The following is a 17,689-nucleotide window of genomic DNA, read 5'->3' as shown; positions in this document are numbered from 1 at the left end:
GTAGCCCCTGCTTTCTGCTAGACTGGCAGACAGGCACCATTAACGTATTACTCCACACCTGGATTCAGTGACCAATGTCTTTCCTTTTTACCTTGACTGCTCTTAGTTCCGTTGGTGTTAATTGGTGGAGTTACTCTGATATATTTTGATTAGAACAAAGCCTTCTGTCTCTCTTGCCTGGTCTCTTCTGGGTCTGCTTCACTGTTCTTGGTTTTTGTTTTGTTTTCCTCTTTCAGTTTCTGCTTTCTTTTTCCATTTAACGTTTTCCCTTGTTTGGTCCCCTTTCTCTTATAGACACCCCCATCCCCTCCTCCCGACTCTCCATTTCCCCACTCAGCTACATGCTGCTTTGGGGCCATTTATTTGTGGAGCCATGAGGCTGCCATGGGTTGTCATGGCCAGCTGGTGCCACAGGAGCAAGGAAACAAAGCTTGGCCTGGCAGGTTGCTGCCTGTGCCTGTAGCCTTGGGCTTTTTCCACACTTAAATACTGTCGGGAGCAGCACAGAAACAAGGAGGGAAGATGAGGGCTTTCAAGGAGTTACTTGCTGCTTTATGTACTGTCCCAGGACACATTTGCCACGGAGTGTTTGCGGAGGGGAGGGAGGGTGGGGGTGGATTTGTAACCACATAGCTATCGCATAGTTCCCCTCTTCCCCTCTGGACTATTCAGGCACCTCCCCTTTGGGATATACTCCTTCAGCATGGGACACATTGTACTAAATGTTTCCTGGATTACTTTGCTCTCCAAAGTGAATTATGGCAACAGGCAGTGGGTAGAGAAAAGCAGACGGAAAGTTACAACAGTAACCAGTGGGGAGGGAGGTGCATCATCTTACAAGGGAAGCAAATATTGTGAAGTTCTCTCTCCCCCTTTTATTATGTTTTTTAAATAATTAACGTTTATGTTATGTGCAGGGTTTTTTTTGTTTATAGTTGGACACAGGCTCTCTGTTGCGTAGTGTTTCATTTGCAATAAATAATGCAGAAAATAGGCAGAGTTGTGGGAAAGAGCTCTTTATTAAATATCCCGTGTGACCAGTGTTACATGCTGTGGTTCTGGAGTTTGAGAAGTAGCAGCCTGAACTCAGCTTCCATTCCCGAGCCCCTGCGTGCCATACCACACTAGATTCCTCAGGAAACCAGATCCTCTTGCTCCACTTCCACTTCTCATACTACTGTTACACCGTTTGATAATCAAACAGAAAACACCTATCCAGCAGAGGTTACTAGCACTGGCCTAGTTAGAGACAAGTTTTACTGTGGATTCCAGTACACATTTAGGAGCTCTTCAGTTTCACCTGCTTATTATAGTCAATCACAGAAATAATAGAAATGTAAGGCTGGCAGGGACCTCAGGTGGTCATCTCCCTGCACTGAGACAGATATTAAGTATACCTAGACGGGTGTTTTCCTAACCTTTTCTTAACCCCCACCCCCAGTGATGGGGAGTCTACAACCAACCTCCCGAGGTGATTTGTGTCATACACATATTTAAATTATTTAAACTAAGGCAAGAGCGCTTAAGGGACTTGGCCCAAGTCACAAAGCCAGGCAGTGCAGAGTCATAGAACACAGGAATCTGGACTCCCAGTCTCCTGCCCTTCACAGTTCTCCCACCTTGGATTCGTAGCAAGCTTTTTACAGCCACAGCTCGCTGCTGTTGAGACAATGGCACAAAACGGGGAATTGTGATGTCAGGTGGGGAATATGCCAGCAGGAATGGCAGAAGTCTTGGAAAGCAAAGACCTAAGTTTTCACCTGAATGTCTTTACCAAGCAGAGTAAATGAGGAGAGAAATATAGGATGCCAAAGAAACTAAATAAAATGATCACTAGACACATCTTTTCTATATATTTTTTTCTTTCCTCTGTCCCCCACCTCTAAAGCTGCTCAACACTTTACCAGGGCAGAGACTTTGGGCCCAATCCTCAGCTCAAATCGGTGTTGTTCCACTCAACTCAATGGAGCTGCACTGATTTATGCCAGCTGAGGATCTGGCCCCTTGTTTCACATCTGCAAGTGTTGTATGCAGTGTCACTGCAGCCGTGTCAGTCCCACGATGTTAGAGAGACAAGGGGGTGAGATAATATCTTTTATTGGGCCAGCTTCTATTGGTGAGAGAGAGAGAAGCTTTTGTGCTTATACAGAGCTCTTCTTGAGGTCCACAAAGTGCAACACTCACCTATTGCATTATATACATAAGAATAGTAAAGTAGGGAATGCCATGAGAAGCTCTGTTAGCTAAGTATCCCAATAGCATGTAAACTAGCAAAGACCCCCTTTGATACACACAGCATCCAAGAACACAGGCTGTATAGATTAGGAGAGCCACATGGGTTGCTCACAATTCCTTTTCCGATTCCTACCAAATTAATGTTTTTAACTGTAAGAATAATTATAGCTCTGGTTCCCTTTGCTTTCTACATTTCCCCTCCTTCCTTCCCTCCTGTGAAACTGGCATCACCTTCTGCTGGAAATCCTCTATATCCCCGTAAACAAGAAGAACAGCACCTGCTGGCTGGAAGTGGAATGGAAATAATCGTTGCTTTGGGGCTTCAGTACCCCCGACGGGGACGTGTGACAGTGTTCCATGCAGAAGCCAGGGGTGAACTAAGGTAGTAGCAGCTTGTGCTGCTGCTTGCTTCCATTCTGACAGCTAATTATTTGAAAAGTGAGCAGGAATTTTCATAATTATCGTATGAGAGAAAGCCAGTGGGAATTATGAGGGCAGGAGCCAGGTGAATGGGGGGACGTTTTGAAACGTATGTGAATCTGTGTTCGGCAGTCTGATCCTTTCCCACACGCATGCACACAACATAAAGCACGTTTAAATGTGCTCCATTACTAAAGCAAACTTAGATCGGAGGAACCATTATGTGGTTTTGTATTACAGTAGAATCTAGTGCACTCAGCCGAGATCAGGGACCCATTGCACAAGACCTTGTCCTGAAGAGCTTACAATCAGCAAACAAAGGGAGAGAAGGCAAATAAAAGTACAGAGAGGGAAACAATTTACCCAGGGCAGTGACACAGCTGGAACTAGAACCCAGGTTTCCAGAGTAGTGGCCTACCCAGATACAGCAGTTAAAGCACTAGCCTAGACCTTAGGAGACCTGGGTTCTTTTCTATGTTAGTGCAGCACCCTGCACAATGGGGACGGCAATTCTGATTTGAGACTTTGGGCACTATGGTAATGTAATATTAACTATTACTACTACTACAAAAGATGAGAATATTTGCACGTATTGCTGTAGAACTTCTCAGGCCACATTTAGCTTGCTGGTTGTATTTTCGATTAAAGCAATGATGATGTGACAGATATGGCAACTTCCTGCAATATCCTTGAAAGCCCTTACTGTACTAAGTTACATATTACTCTGGGCTGGGATTGTAATATAACCTCTGTAGCGGGGAGAGGTGACAGATATTGCATCTTCCTGCAGTATCTTCGTGGTCCACCGTTTCATGGTTTATGTATGATTGTGTTCCACTCCATGGAACCAAAAGCAGTGGGTGGGTATTAAGGCAAATCAGTCAGGTTGTAACCCCACCCCCAGAGAGGTATCACTGCTTGGGGAGGCTTGCATATGCTAGTTCAGAATAAATTCTCCAGAGACCAACAGACAAAGAAAGGACTTCTGGATAAATAGTCTCAGTTTAAACTGACTCAGGGCCTTCCTTCTGATCCGGCAAACAGACAGGACCTTCTGTCCAAGTGGGTGAGGTAAGGTGGGGTGGAGAGGAGGGGAGGGGAGGGGAACCCTTGCAGAACGGTTAGATGAACCTACTAGGGCCCCATAAGACTGATGGGTGATCTCTGGTAATATGTTAGCATGGGTTTAGGAACATTTGTTGTTTTAATTTGTTTTCTCTGTAATGCTTTCACCTTAAGAATAAATGTGTTTAGAAAGAGCTATTTGGCAACTTATAATTGTGGGCAATTATGCTGTTCCTAGCCTCTGGGGAGAAAGCAAAGCACAGACGCTGGCCTGTTTAGGCAGTCTGGCTTGCTGGGAATATCACAATATAGTCAGTGTAGTGCAGCCTGGAAAAACCCAAGCCAGGAGGAAGAGAGATGCAGGTCTCTACCTAAGAGAGGCGATGACTGGGAGCTGGAAGCCTAAAGTTATAGTGGGTGACTGTGGTGGACACCTGCTTAAAATACATGCATTTTAAAAACACTCCAGAATCATTACATTTATGATAGATTTGGGCCTGTTTTACTTTGCAGTATTTAATATGAAGGGTGATATAAACAACCATACAAATTATGGATTTCTGTAGCATTGCACTCTAACTTATCAATTCAGCACTGAAAAATGTATTGTATATAGTCCTGAACAGTTTTTATTTCTTTCTATCTATCTATCTATGTTATGTAGCAGGCAGTTTAAGCTCTAAAATATGAATAAATGGCTCCACAGCTCTCTCCTCTGTTTAACAATAGTGGAGTGGATTGGATTACTTTAACAATGTGACAGGTTTCAGAGTAACAGCCGTGTTAGTCTGTATTCGCAAAAAGAAAAGGAGTACTTGTGGCACCTTAGAGACTAGCCAATTTATTTGAGCATAAGCTTATGCTCAAATAAATTGGTTAGTCTCTAAGGTGCCACAAGTACTCCTTTTCTTTTAACAATGTGGTAATGCTTTGCATTTACACAGCTCCTTTCATTGCAAACATTTTACAGTCTAGGTGAAGAGAGCTCACTAAACCAATCACTGACACCCAGCCACATCTCTGTTAGGTCATAGCAGCAACTCTGCACCAGAAAGCCAATGCACCAATGTTTTAAAATTCAAAAGCAAAGAATAACCTCAGCAATTGCAATTATAGAAACTTGTAGCTAGGCAGGAAGTAATTAACTGAGTTAGAATTTCCACAGCACAATGGGACTAATACATCTACTCTTGCATTTGATGGACTGTTAATAACAAGCACTTAGAGACTATGATGATAGGTGCTTTAGAATACTGAAAATATGTAGGAACCTGATGTTGCATTTCAACCATGCAACAGCATAGGACCCCCAGGACCAGGGTGTGGCAAAGCCCCAGAAAAGAGTGCCAGCACCCAAATTACTAACACCATTTTGTCATTTTGTGTGACACATGCTTACTCCATGGAGGTCTCTCATCCAAGGCCTGAGCATGCCTGACTCTGTTTACCTAAGATCACAGGCTGAGGTGCACTCGCTATAGTCAAGGTATGTTATTTTCTCTTCTAAGCAAATCATGAGCAAGTTTGCATAGAGGAGTTCCACAGGTGATAGAGGGATGGAATCCTTCTTTGAGGCCAGACCACCCTATACATGGTGGATGTGGACAGTGGCTCTGTATAGTTGTGGACCGATTGGCTGCACCTCTTCCCTTTTCTAGGCCACCTGAGTGTCCCCATGTTCCCCAGGACGTGCCATGGTGCCTAGCCACCAAGCTATCCTATCATAGAATATCAGGGTTGGAAGGGACCCCAGAAGGTCATCTAGTCCAACCCCCTGCTCGAAGCAGGACCAATTCCCAGTTAAATCATCCCAGCCAGGGCTTTGTCAAGCCTGACCTTAAAAACCTCTAAGGAAGGAGATTCTACCACCTCCCTAGGTAACGCATTCCAGTGTTTCACCACCCTCTTAGTGAAAAAGTTTTTCCTAATATCCAATCTAAACCTCCCCCATTGCAACTTGAGACCATTACTCCTCGTTCTGTCATCTGCTACCATTGAGAACAGTCTAGAGCCATCCTCTTTGGAACCCCCTTTCAGGTAGTTGAAAGCAGCTATCAAATCCCCCCTATTCTTCTCTTCTGCAGACTAAACAATCCCAGCTCCCTCAGCCTCTCTTCATAAGTCATGTGCTCTAGACCCCTAATCATTTTTGTTGCCCTTCGCTGGACTCTCTCCAATTTATCCACATCCTTCTTGTAGTGTGGGGCCCAAAACTGGACATAGTACTCCAGATGAGGCCTCACCAGTGTCGAATAGAGGGGAACGATCACATCCCTCGATCTGCTCGCTATGCCCCTACTTATACATCCCAAAATGCCATTGGCCTTCTTGGCAACAAGGGCACACTGTTGACTCATATCCAGCTTCTCGTCCACTGTCACCCCTAGGTCCTTTTCCGCAGAACTGCTGCCTAGCCATTCGGTCCCTAGTCTGTAGCGGTGCATTGGATTCTTCCATCCTAAGTGCAGGACCCTGCACTTATCCTTATTGAACCTCATCAGATTTCTTTTGGCCCAATCCTCCAATTTGTCTAGGTCCTTCTGTATCCTATCCCTCCCCTCCAGCGTATCTACCACTCCTCCCAGTTTAGTATCATCTGCAAATTTGCTGAGAGTGCAATCCACACCATCCTCCAGATCATTTATGAAGATATTGAACAAAACCGGCCCCAGGACCGACCCCTGGGGCACTCCACTTGACACCGGCTGCCAACTAGACATGGAGCCATTGATCACTACCCGTTGAGCCCGACAATCTAGCCAGCTTTCTACCCACCTTATAGTGCATTCATCTAGCCCATACTTCCTTAACTTGCTGACAAGAATACTGTGGGAGACCGTGTCAAAAGCTTTGCTAAAGTCAAGAAACAATACATCCACTGCTTTCCCTTCATCCACAGAACCAGTAATCTCATCATAAAAGGCGATTAGATTAGTCAGGCATGACCTTCCCTTGGTGAATCCATGCTGACTGTTCCTGATCACTTTCCTCTCATGTAAGTGCTTCAGGATTGATTCTTTGAGGACCTGCTCCATGATTTTTCCAGGGACTGAGGTGAGGCTGACTGGCCTGTAGTTCCCAGGATCCTCCTTCTTCCCTTTTTTAAAGATTGGCACTACATTAGCCTTTTTCCAGTCATCCGGGACTTCCCCCGTTCGCCACGAGTTTTCAAAGATAATGGCCAAGGGCTCTGCAATCACAGCCGCCAATTCCTTCAGCACTCTCGGATGTAACTCGTCCGGCCCCATGGACTTGTGCACGTCCAGCTTTTCTAAATAGTCCCTAACCACCTCTATCTCCACAGAGGGCTGGCCATCTCTTCCCCATTCTGTGATGCCCAGCGCAGCAGTCTGGGAGCTGACCTTGTTAGTGAAAACAGAGGCAAAAAAAGCATTGAGTACATTAGCTTTTTCCACATCCTCTGTCACTAGGTTGCCTCCCTCATTCAGTAAGGGGCCCACACTTTCCTTGGCTTTCTTCTTGTTGCCAACATACCTGAAGAAACCCTTCTTGTTACTCTTGACATCTCTTGCTAGCTGCAGCTCCAGGTGCGATTTGGCCCTCCTGATATCTTTCCTACATGCCCGAGCAATATTTTTATACTCTTCCCTGGTCATATGTCCAACCTTCCACTTCTTGTAAGCTTCTTTTTTATGTTTAAGATCCGCTAGGATTTCACCATTAAGCCAAGCTGGTCGCTTGCCATGTTTACTATTCTTTCGACTCATCGGGATGGTTTGTCCCTGTAACCTCAACAGGGATTCCTTGAAATACAGCCAGCTCTCCTGGACTCCCTTCCCCTTCATGTTAGTCCCCCAGGGGATCCTGGCCATCTGTTCCCTGAGGGAGTCGAAGTCCGCTTTCCTGAAGTCCAGGGTCCGTATCCTGCTGCTTACCTTTCTTCCCTGCGTCAGGATCCTGAACTCAACCAACTCATGGTCACTGCCTCTAGCAGCCATAGCTAGCCTAGAGGGACCTTTTCACTTTTCCCCTCCATGCAGAGTTGATGAGTATCAACCTCCATTGGACTGCATAGCCCTTACTTGCACCAGAGGATTCTGCCCCTTAACCATTCAACTTCCAGCGTCTAAGCATCAGACAAAGGAACTGCTGGCAAAAGTCGTCGGTGAGGGACGAATAGTCTAAAAAGCTAGAGCCAACCAGATGAAGACACAGTATTCATCATTTCACCTTGACAGGCAGAGGCAGTAAGTTTATAAAAATAATAATATGTGTCTCCTGGAATCTCATCCTTGGGGTGAAGTGAGATCCCCATAAATCAGGACAAGAGGAAGCCCACGAGGGACCTCTGGAGGTTGCTTCAAAGTAGCTCAAAAAGTGTTTGGGGATAATTTCCGGTGGCGCTTTAGCGTGCTGAGGGTTTGCTGAAGGTCTTCCGAGGTATTCAATGCCACATTACGTTGCTTCACAGTGACATATCTGTTAGATCTTAGGGTGGTTTTTTTCCCCCTTTCCGCACAAGTTTTGTCTCATGCCTGGAAAAGGACACAGATTGGCTTGTTCTGCAGTACTAAAAATAAATCTGAGAGGAAGAGAAAAGGAGATAGGGAAATGCTTTAGAGATGGCAAATGCTGTATTATCATGTCAGCACTGGAATCATTGCATTTAACAGGTGACTGGTAGATATTGCCAAAATAAATAAGCACGTATAAAAGTGTTGATGAATCCAGGGAAAGCCCAAACCTCGAAGTCATCAAAGCAGTCCCCAGATTGTAAGTGACAAGAAGTTGTTACCATCTTGTGTTTGTTCAGTGGCTTGTGTGAAATGAGTTATTGTACCTCAGTCCAGTTCATAATGGACAAGTGTCCACTTTACAAGAACCAACTCCCTTAGGGGAGTTCCCTTGACAGTCACAGCAGCAAGGCCCAAGACTGAATGAGCCCTCTCTTATCTCCACAGGAGATAATTCTAGGTACATAGAGTACAGTAGGGGAAGCTTGCCTTACTGCTATCCATGGCATCTGTCTGTGGACAGAGGACTCTGATACTGCAGTGATGGTCACCAGTTTAAGAACCAGTATGAGAGAGGCAGGCGATAGATAAGACTTCAGTCTCCGGGGCTGTTAGCACCTCTCTCCGGTTTTCAAAATATTTAAACCCTCCTGTACTAGCCCTTGTTTTAAAGTATAACGATTGTCTGACAACGTTTGGGGATGTATATAAAGAATTAGTACATTACAGCAGTCCCTCTGAGCTCTGCCTCGGGAGCTGAACAAAAAGACAAAGGGCTTGATTCTGATCTCAGTCACTGCAGTGTTACTCAGGTGCAACTCCACCAAAGTCAGTGTTGTTACACGGACGGAAGTGAAATCAGAATTAGTTTCCAGACTGTTATAAGACTGAGTGATCCTGTTTTAGCTCTGTGGCTAATTATTTATTTAGCTCATCAAAGGCTCAACATTTTTACTTGGGGGGCATTGAGGAAGAGAATCTTCTTCCCCACATCTGTCATATCCCCTCTTAGCTATTCTGAACCCAAGTGCTGGGAGCTGTCCACACCTATAATAGTCATAGTGTTTTACATATTTGATGCTAAAATGAGCCATTTTGATTAAGCTTCTGGTGATTCAACACTTTCATGTGTAAGTGAAAAGTTTTTACGTATACATAGGATTTGTGACTATTAATAAGCCAGCCCACAGCTACTGAGTTACTACAGTTTTTCCTATTCTAAATATAGGAAAGAGCTATGGCATCTCATAGGCTGCTCTGTGTGGTAACTATTGCAAAATGCTGACATTTTAACGGTAACCAGCTCCTATACCATTCATATCATTCATATGCATATAAAATAAAAATACATGGCACTGATATGACCCTTTACAAACGTTAACTACTTACTAATGGCCTGATCCCAAGCCTATTGAAATCAATGGGAGGACTCCCATTCATTTCAATGGGTTTTCAATCAGCCTTAAACTTTTGTGATGCGGGTATTTTTATTTTACAGATAGGGAAACTGAAGCACAGGGTGGTTAAGTGATTTGCCCAAGGTAGCTCAGTGAGCCAATGGCACAAAGCTGGGAACAGCACCCAGAGAATCACAGCTCGGAGGAGAACCCAGGCGTACCAGTGTGCAGCTGTCACTGCATTCCAAATGTGCCAATTTCTCCTCATACTTTTTTTTAGTAATTCAGCATGCTGTGCTAAACAATTATTATATTTGAATTGTGACAGCACCTATCAGCCCTAGTCAGGGATTGGAGCCCCATCATGCCAAGCGCTGTGTCCACACACATAACAGAAAGATGGCTACTGCCTCAAAGAGCTTACCATAAAAGTCAAGGTGTTTGATTTTCACATTTTATATTTATAGGTTACCTTTAAACATGCAAGGAGCTCTGCTAGATGTCTGACTAAGCCTTAGTTTTGCCTTCTGTAATGATCCATCATTGTAATTCCATCACTGAGGTGGAACTATAGTTATCTGTAAACTGAATCCCCAGTAAGTGGGTGATTCTTTTATAACTCTCCTATATGACACTGAAATACATCTCTCAGAGTGATACTCTGTGGTTCACCTCACATTTTGACTGCAGCATCAGGTTTCAGCAGTCCCCAGCCAGTGTTTCTCTTCCCTGAAGTCACCTGAAGGTAGTCTTTTTATCCATTCTAATATCTCTTTGTTCAGAGTTCATGCCGAAAGATCCCCTGGCATTCTGAGCAGGGCAACCAAACCTGACCAGACTAGTTTATGCGTTTCTCCTGAGAGTTTCTCCTCTTCACACAGTGGATTTGTAGTATTGATCCTTTGAGAGCCAGGAAATTGAATTTTGTATACAGTCATTATTTGTAGACTCCTGCAGGGTTTAGCTACCTTTTAACCAGCAATACCTTAACCACCAAACCCACAGAGAGATATATATAGCTACATAACATTTATAAAAAATGATACAGATAATTCCCATGTTCTGCACAGCTTCCATCTGAGGGGAGCAACAGGCAAATTCAAAACAATAAGCCCCATCACAAATGGGGTTTTTAGGTGGTGCACCAAGAATATTTTAAAAAATAACACTGCTGCGGGAAAGGCTGACGTGCACAGAGTCAATTGTCACATGCTGCTGGGGATACCCACAGCTTGAGCCCACTGTGTTACCTCTCTGCCTCTGCAAGAATGAGTTTTGCTGGCGAGTAGGCTGTGTGTCAGCTCCCTGCCGCACCAATCTGCTTCCTCACTAGAAAACTCCTCAAGGCTCTCCTGACCCAAACCTTGCCTAGGAGGTAACAATTCGTGAACTCCAGTCCCCAAACTCCTCGGAGATGTTTCTCTGAAATGTGCAGCCCCTATCACTGTGCAGTCACTGAAGCTATTAAGTTGCCCTGTACCTCACAGTTTATTAATTTAACTAAGGTAAATACACCCTTCCCTTCAAATACAGCATTGAATTCGTTTATAGAAAAACTAAAGCAAATTTATTAACAAAATAGCATGGATTAAGTGACACCAAATAAGAGAGAAAGGCAGCAATGGTTACAAGCAAGTAAAAGTGAAAAAACACATCTAAAAGTCTAAAACTTAATCTAGCAAGTTGCAGTCTTTGTTCCAGATGGTTTCTCTCACCCGCAGTCTCCCTTCCAGCTTTTTACTGGCTAGCCTGGCCTGGACCCATCATAGAGGTCAAACCATTTGGTTTGTTTGTCTCCTAAGGTGAAGGGTAAAGATGGAGTCTCTCTCTGTTCCTTATATCCCCAAAGGCATTGTTTTTGTTTTTCAAGTCAGGAAGGCCTCCTGTGTCCCTCTGGGGTACAGAAGCATGTTAATTGTCTGTCTCCTGAGTTCAGGATCAGGCTAACACCTGTTGGTTTAGCTTGATAGCTTTGTTTATAGCTAATATGTAAATTGAGGTAAACCCACAGTCTTTTGCTGAAGACAGACCTGTTTTTGCCTTTAACTAGGCTAGGCTGTCTTGTTTTAAACATGTTCTAGAAACATCAAACAGAGGGAATTCATAACTTCAAATATAACATTAACATATGCATTTTACAATGATATTAATAAACAGTGTGTTGATAGCTTTCATCTGAGACCTCACAAGGCAGATTGTGCACAAGTATTTACCACAGTAGTGTGTAGGGTGTGCATACAGGGTGCCTAGTGTCATATCAGTCTGCCTGAAAGGGGGAGGAATGACAAAAGGGCCGGAGACAAATGAGAGAGTAAAAACAAATGGGATCAGAAACTTCTTCACTGCCACTGGAACAGCGAGAAAGTCAAGTAGCCCAAATGTTCTTATTATAATTTTGAGTGATAATCAGAAACACTTGTCTCTAAGAGACTTGTCGAACACCTGTGACCAAACATTTATCAGAACAGACTCCAAGAGACAGAATTATGACAAATGTGTCCCCCCCCCCAAGAATAAATAAGAATTAGCTGGGATCATGCAAAGCTGGGGATTCCTTATCTTGGGATGCCATGTCCTGAGGAGAAGAATCTTGAGCCACAGTGGGATAAAGGTTTCCAAAGTAAAGGAAAGAGATGTTTCTTTCAATTTATGTTGAGGTGCAACCTATGTCTAAAATAGGGGGGAAATGGAAATTTAGTCTGCATATGTAGAAAAATATCTTGATATTTGAGATACAAATAGGATGTTTAAAAGAATAGGATAATTAATAGAAAATACCATTTTCAATCTAGATGTCTTTTATTTCAGATGAAGGAAAACAAGGAAAGAATAAATATAAAGTCTCCATGTAAAAGCAAACATGAGAGAGAGCACAGCAAATAGCTCTAACATTCTGCTTCTGAAACAAAACACAAAATGCAGACAGGTTGCCTTGTAGTTATACTGCATTAGTGGCTCCAAGTTATTATTAATCATTTGTACTATAGTAATGCTTACAGGCCCCTACCATTATCAGGGCTATGTGGCACTGGGCATTGAACAATTATATGTTAAGAGGCAGACCCTTCCCCAAAGCGCTTACAATCTAAATAGACAAAACAGATAAAGGGTAGTCGGGGAAACAGAGGGGAAGTGATTAGCCAGAGGTCACACAGCAGATGAGTGGCAGAGTTCGGAGCAGAACCCAGACCTTAACTCTGAGTCCAGTGCCTCATCCACTAGAATACACAGCCTTTAACTCCCCATTCTGGCTTCCCTGGTGTATCCTGTGTGTCAGACTTATAGCTTATAAGTTCTTGGAGACAGAACCTGTTTTTATTTTGTGCCTTGAGCACATTGCCGGAGCTTAACAAATAATAGCAACAGTGCAGTTCATTTCCCAAGTGAAATGGTTGAAACCCAGTCACTTGAAAGGTTTAAAATTAGACTGGACAAAGCCCTAGAAAAAAAGTCAAGCTGAGATGGGGAATACAGAGTTCAAGGGCAAAGTGTGCTTGCTCAGAGTGGGTGAAAATTAACCCTCTACTGAGGGGCCAGTACAAGGCCTGTGCTCCACATATGCCTTAAGCCCTGTTTTGAGGGTGTAAGTGAGATTTTATGAGTGCATAGGTTTGTGTTAACCCTCTGCACAGGGGAGAATTTCACCCAATATGAGGAGCTTAAATCTTGAAGCAGTAAAGATTCATGCTCAACATACTATTACAGGGGGCCTGCTGCAATGTCCAATGAATGGTTTTATGACAAAGAAGCCATTTGTTCTATGTTGTGCTAAAGTCAAAAAGTGGTCCAGAGTTTAGATGGTGAAGAAAAAAATAGGGGAGGGGTGCTGGAGGGTTCTAAAGCTTGATACAGATGATTCCTGTTCCCATGTAGTTGTATTCACCTGTTTTCTCTCATCTAACAATCTATTAATAACATAGTAAGCGTGGAACCACCTTGCCCAAAGGGACCCCAGTTCCTGATTTGGAGTCGTTTAGGTGCTACTGTCATCCAAATAATGAATAACAATAATATTATAGAAATGTTTTCATATCTACAATAAAATTAAACCATTTTTATGCAAGTGTGGGGGAAGGGAATGAAACGTTCTCTGGCATATTTGGAAATCCAAATACAACGGCTCAAATTCAGCCCTGGTATAATGGCTGCATTGATGGCAGAATTACAGCAGGGATGGATTTGGCCCCGTAGCACTCTGCTAGGGTAAAAGCCTCAGAAAGTGAGAGTGACTAAAAATGAAAATGGAGGGAGTTTCATTGGCTAGGACAAGTGCTTTGCAGAATGTACACAGCATCCATAGGGGAAAGTATACTATGTTTTAACCCAAGTAAAGAAGAGGGGTCTGTGTGGCATCATTCACTGAGCTCCACAAGTGGGAAGGAGCCTGTGCTCTAGAAAAGTCCTCCAGAACATCTAGAGATGTCACGTTTCTTGTACGCTCTTCATGCAGTCCTTGGTTTCCTGTCACATGCTTGCTGCTGGTGCAGAAACAAAGAAGCTCCAGATGGGGCAGTCCCAGTCTACAGCTACACAGAACAGTAGGGAGTTTTATTACCTTATTCTGCACATGTTTTCCATTCCTAATAAAGGGTTTATCTTGACACTGGTTCACTCGTCAGTAAGATACTACGTGGCTCCAGGAGTAGAAAACACAGCGTAGATCTGTGAAAGATAACATTGCAATGGCTATTGTAGAGCCCCCACCAGACCTGAGACTCCCTGGAAATGTTGAATGTGCCTGGAAATGGTTCAGACAGCGATTTGAGCAATGTGTGAAACTCACTGGGGCAAATAAACTGAGGATGAGCAAAAGACTGCACTGCTCTTAACAGTGATAGGCACAGAAGCCCTCGGTGTCTACTATGTGTTCCATAGTGAGGGTGGTGGGGAGACAGAGGAAGGTTTTGAAGGAATAATGAAAATGTTTGTGGATCAGTGCAAAAAAATAAAGAAACCACCCCCCCCCAGAAAAAATAGAAACAGAGAAAAAGTGTTACTTATGAGAGAGAGATGTTCAGGATCAGAATGAAGGGAAGAGTATTGAGGAGGTTGTCATAGACTTAAAACTAAAAAGTCAGTCCTGTGAATATGGTATATTAAAAGACTCTCATTAAAAACGAGATTGTCCTTGAGGTGTAACAATAAAAAAAGAGTCTGTGAGTGGTTACTAAGAGAGATGGATGTGATGCTAGAAAGGGCAAGATGCATATGCAGAACAGAAACACAAATAAAAAACCTAGAAAAAGGCACAGAGCATATGAGCGTGAGGACCATAACTAAACCAGCATGGGAAAAGTTCACAGAAAGGAAATTGGCTAGTGACACAAAAACAGAAAGCAGGAAATAATGCCAGTGATGTGGCCACCTGAATGAATGTAGGAAATTCTCAGCATTCAGGCAAATATGTAGAAGCTGTAATAAGCCCAGCCATTATACTAAAATGTGCAGAGAAAGCAGTAAAGTGTATGTATGAAGTGCAAAAATGGATTCTTCAGGTGAGGAGGAAGAGCTGTTCTTAAGTACAATAATGGAGGGGACTGAAAACTCAAAAACTGGAAATTATAAAATGTGCACAAATGGCACTTAGGTGACATACAAGATAGACACTGGGGCACACGTAAATGCTATAACAGAAACTGAAATAGAGAGATGTAAGGAACACATAAAAGTGGAAGAGTCAAAAGAGTGTGTGAAGGACTATAATGGAGGAACAATTCAGCATTAGGAGAGTGCATGCGGTTACTTAAATACAAAGAGAAAATGATAAACCAATAATTTGTGGTGGTATCCAGAGGCAAGCAAGCAGTCTTAGGCCTACACACATGAGGTGCTTGGTCTTGTTAAGAGGATGTATGCCATAGAGAGACAGAAAGACGACACAGAGCCAGATATGAATAGTGTCATATGAAGATATAAACATAGGAAATGGGTGCCTCCCAGTAACATACTAGTGGTTAGGAGAAGATGAAGAGCCTGTGGTGCATACTGCACGTAAGGTTCCCCAAGCCTTAGGAAAAAGGCTAGCAGAGGAGCTGGAAAACATGACAGCAAATGGTATCATCTGGAGAATAGAGGAACCAGTGGATTAGGTTCATGCCTGAGTAATCACAGAGAAAAAGGAGAGGACTTACGGTTGTGTATGGATGCTAAGGAGCTGAATAACAACATAAAAAGGAACAGTTCCACTTGCCCACAAGCAGTGAACTATTGTCTGAGATGGCAGGAGCCAAATTCTTCAACATATTAGATGCATCAGCAGGATTTTGGCAGATTCCCCTTGGACAATGAGAGCGCCAAGATCTGCACTTCAACACACCATTTGGCAGATCCTGCTTCCTAAGATTGCTTTTTTGAAATATGTTCAGTTTTAGAAGTATTTCACCAGATGCTAAAGGGTCTAGCAGGCATGAAAGTGTTCACTGATGATATGATAATTTGGGGAAGCACTGTCACTGAACATCAGGAACAATAAATAGGGTACTGGAAATTTGTATGAGCTAATAACCTTAAACTGAAGAAGGCCAAATGTCAATTTCAAACAACAGAAATAACATACTTAGGAAAGAGACTAACCTTAAAGGGAATCTTGCCCAATGAATCAAAGATTCAGACAATATTGAACATAAAAAGGCAATGACAAAGCAAGTAGGCATGTTGAATTACACCAACAAGTTCATACCTAACTATACAGCTTGCACAGCTTGTATGGGGAGACTTTGGCAAACCAGTAAAGTGCCTGAAACCACTATGGCTTATTGCTAAAAACAGCCAAGTCAGCAGGCTTAGCTTAACCAAGGCAGGAGGGGAGGGGGGAATTTTGGGTGCCACAGAAAGGGCAGCTTGACCCCCATCCTTCCTGATAAGAATTGTGTTGAAGTTGCTGATACATGCATCTTAGCAGAACAGGATGTGCCCCAGGAATGTTTATTGGGGCCTCAAGGCTGCAAACACTGGAAAAACCCACACCTGGTTAATCGATAATCAGAAGGAACCTCTCGCTTGACCATTGAAACTGCTTACTTAACAAGTTTGCTTTAAGGGACATGTCATTCTATTACTAATGTACAAATAAGGGAAAAAAGTTTGAGGTAGGGAGACTCTTCAGGACCGGACTCTCCCTCTGGATGCATCTTGTGTTCCCCACTAGCAGATGGGCTGCCGCCATGCCACTCGAGAGCCACACTCAGTTTTGGTAATTATCAAGGGTTGGGGATGTTTTACTAACCTGTTGCAGACATGTGTATAAGTGCCTGAGACTAAGTAAAGTTTAGCTTTAAGTGAAAGCACTCTTGTGTTGTCCTGTTTGTGCCAGCCATCTATCGGTTGGACGGCCGTGTCTCCCCTGATATATTTCCTGACACCACCTCGCATAGAGTAAAAGTTACCAAGAGCTTTGGGTTGAAAGAACCCCGGGTAACAGAATTTGGAGGCCCCAGCAAGGATTGGTAGAGAGGAAGGAGACAGATGGTACAAACAGTTTGTAGTTTGTCCATTGCAATAGGAGGTAAAAACGGCGGGGTGGGGTCGCTCCCTACAAATTCCTGTGTTGCAGTTTGCGAGTTAATTTATGGATACATTCCGTTACTGGGACTCAGAACTCAGGCTGATTGCCTGCTCAAGTGGAGAAATGATATCCAGAAACAGGGAACCAACTCCAGGACACAGCCCCAAAAATCAGAGCTGCCAGACCTTAACACTCTGCCAATGACACCGTGCAGAAACTGGAGTCCCCCAAGTGGACCTGATTCTGACTGGCCATCAGGAAAAGTCCATCTGTCTTATTGGGAGTGGTGAGCACTGTATGTGTGTGCATTCTGTTTTGATGATTGTTAAGAAATAGAGTTTATGTAGTATATTACTGTGTAAGGCTCTTTCACTGGTAAAAGACCCCGTAAACCCACAAAAGATTAAGCCCTGAGTCCACAGGGAAAGGGAGTTTGCTCTGAGTCCACAGGGAATGGGTACTTGCTCGGAGCCCATGGAAGAGTAGAGCCCAGAGCCCACGGAGGGGTAAAGTTAGGTGCTTTTTGCCTGGAGCCCTAGGAACTGGGGAAAAAGTGGGTGCCCTTGAATGTGTGAGTAACGGAGGATTTTGTG

General features: G+C 43.6%; 1 protein-coding gene across 1 annotated transcript in view; it reads left to right on the top strand.

Moving 5' to 3' along the window:
* The window catches only part of LRFN2 (leucine rich repeat and fibronectin type III domain containing 2), a 222,344-nt gene that overhangs the window by 162,098 nt on the left and 42,557 nt on the right, over window positions 1-17,689 (top strand). The gene's annotated exons all lie outside the window — the stretch shown is intronic.

Source organism: Natator depressus, chromosome 3 (genome assembly GCF_965152275.1).
Source record: "Natator depressus isolate rNatDep1 chromosome 3, rNatDep2.hap1, whole genome shotgun sequence".
Taxonomy (NCBI): Eukaryota; Metazoa; Chordata; order Testudines; family Cheloniidae; genus Natator; species Natator depressus.
The sequence above is the reverse complement of the archived record's forward strand: the minus strand, read 5'-3'. Positions and strand labels throughout refer to the sequence as shown.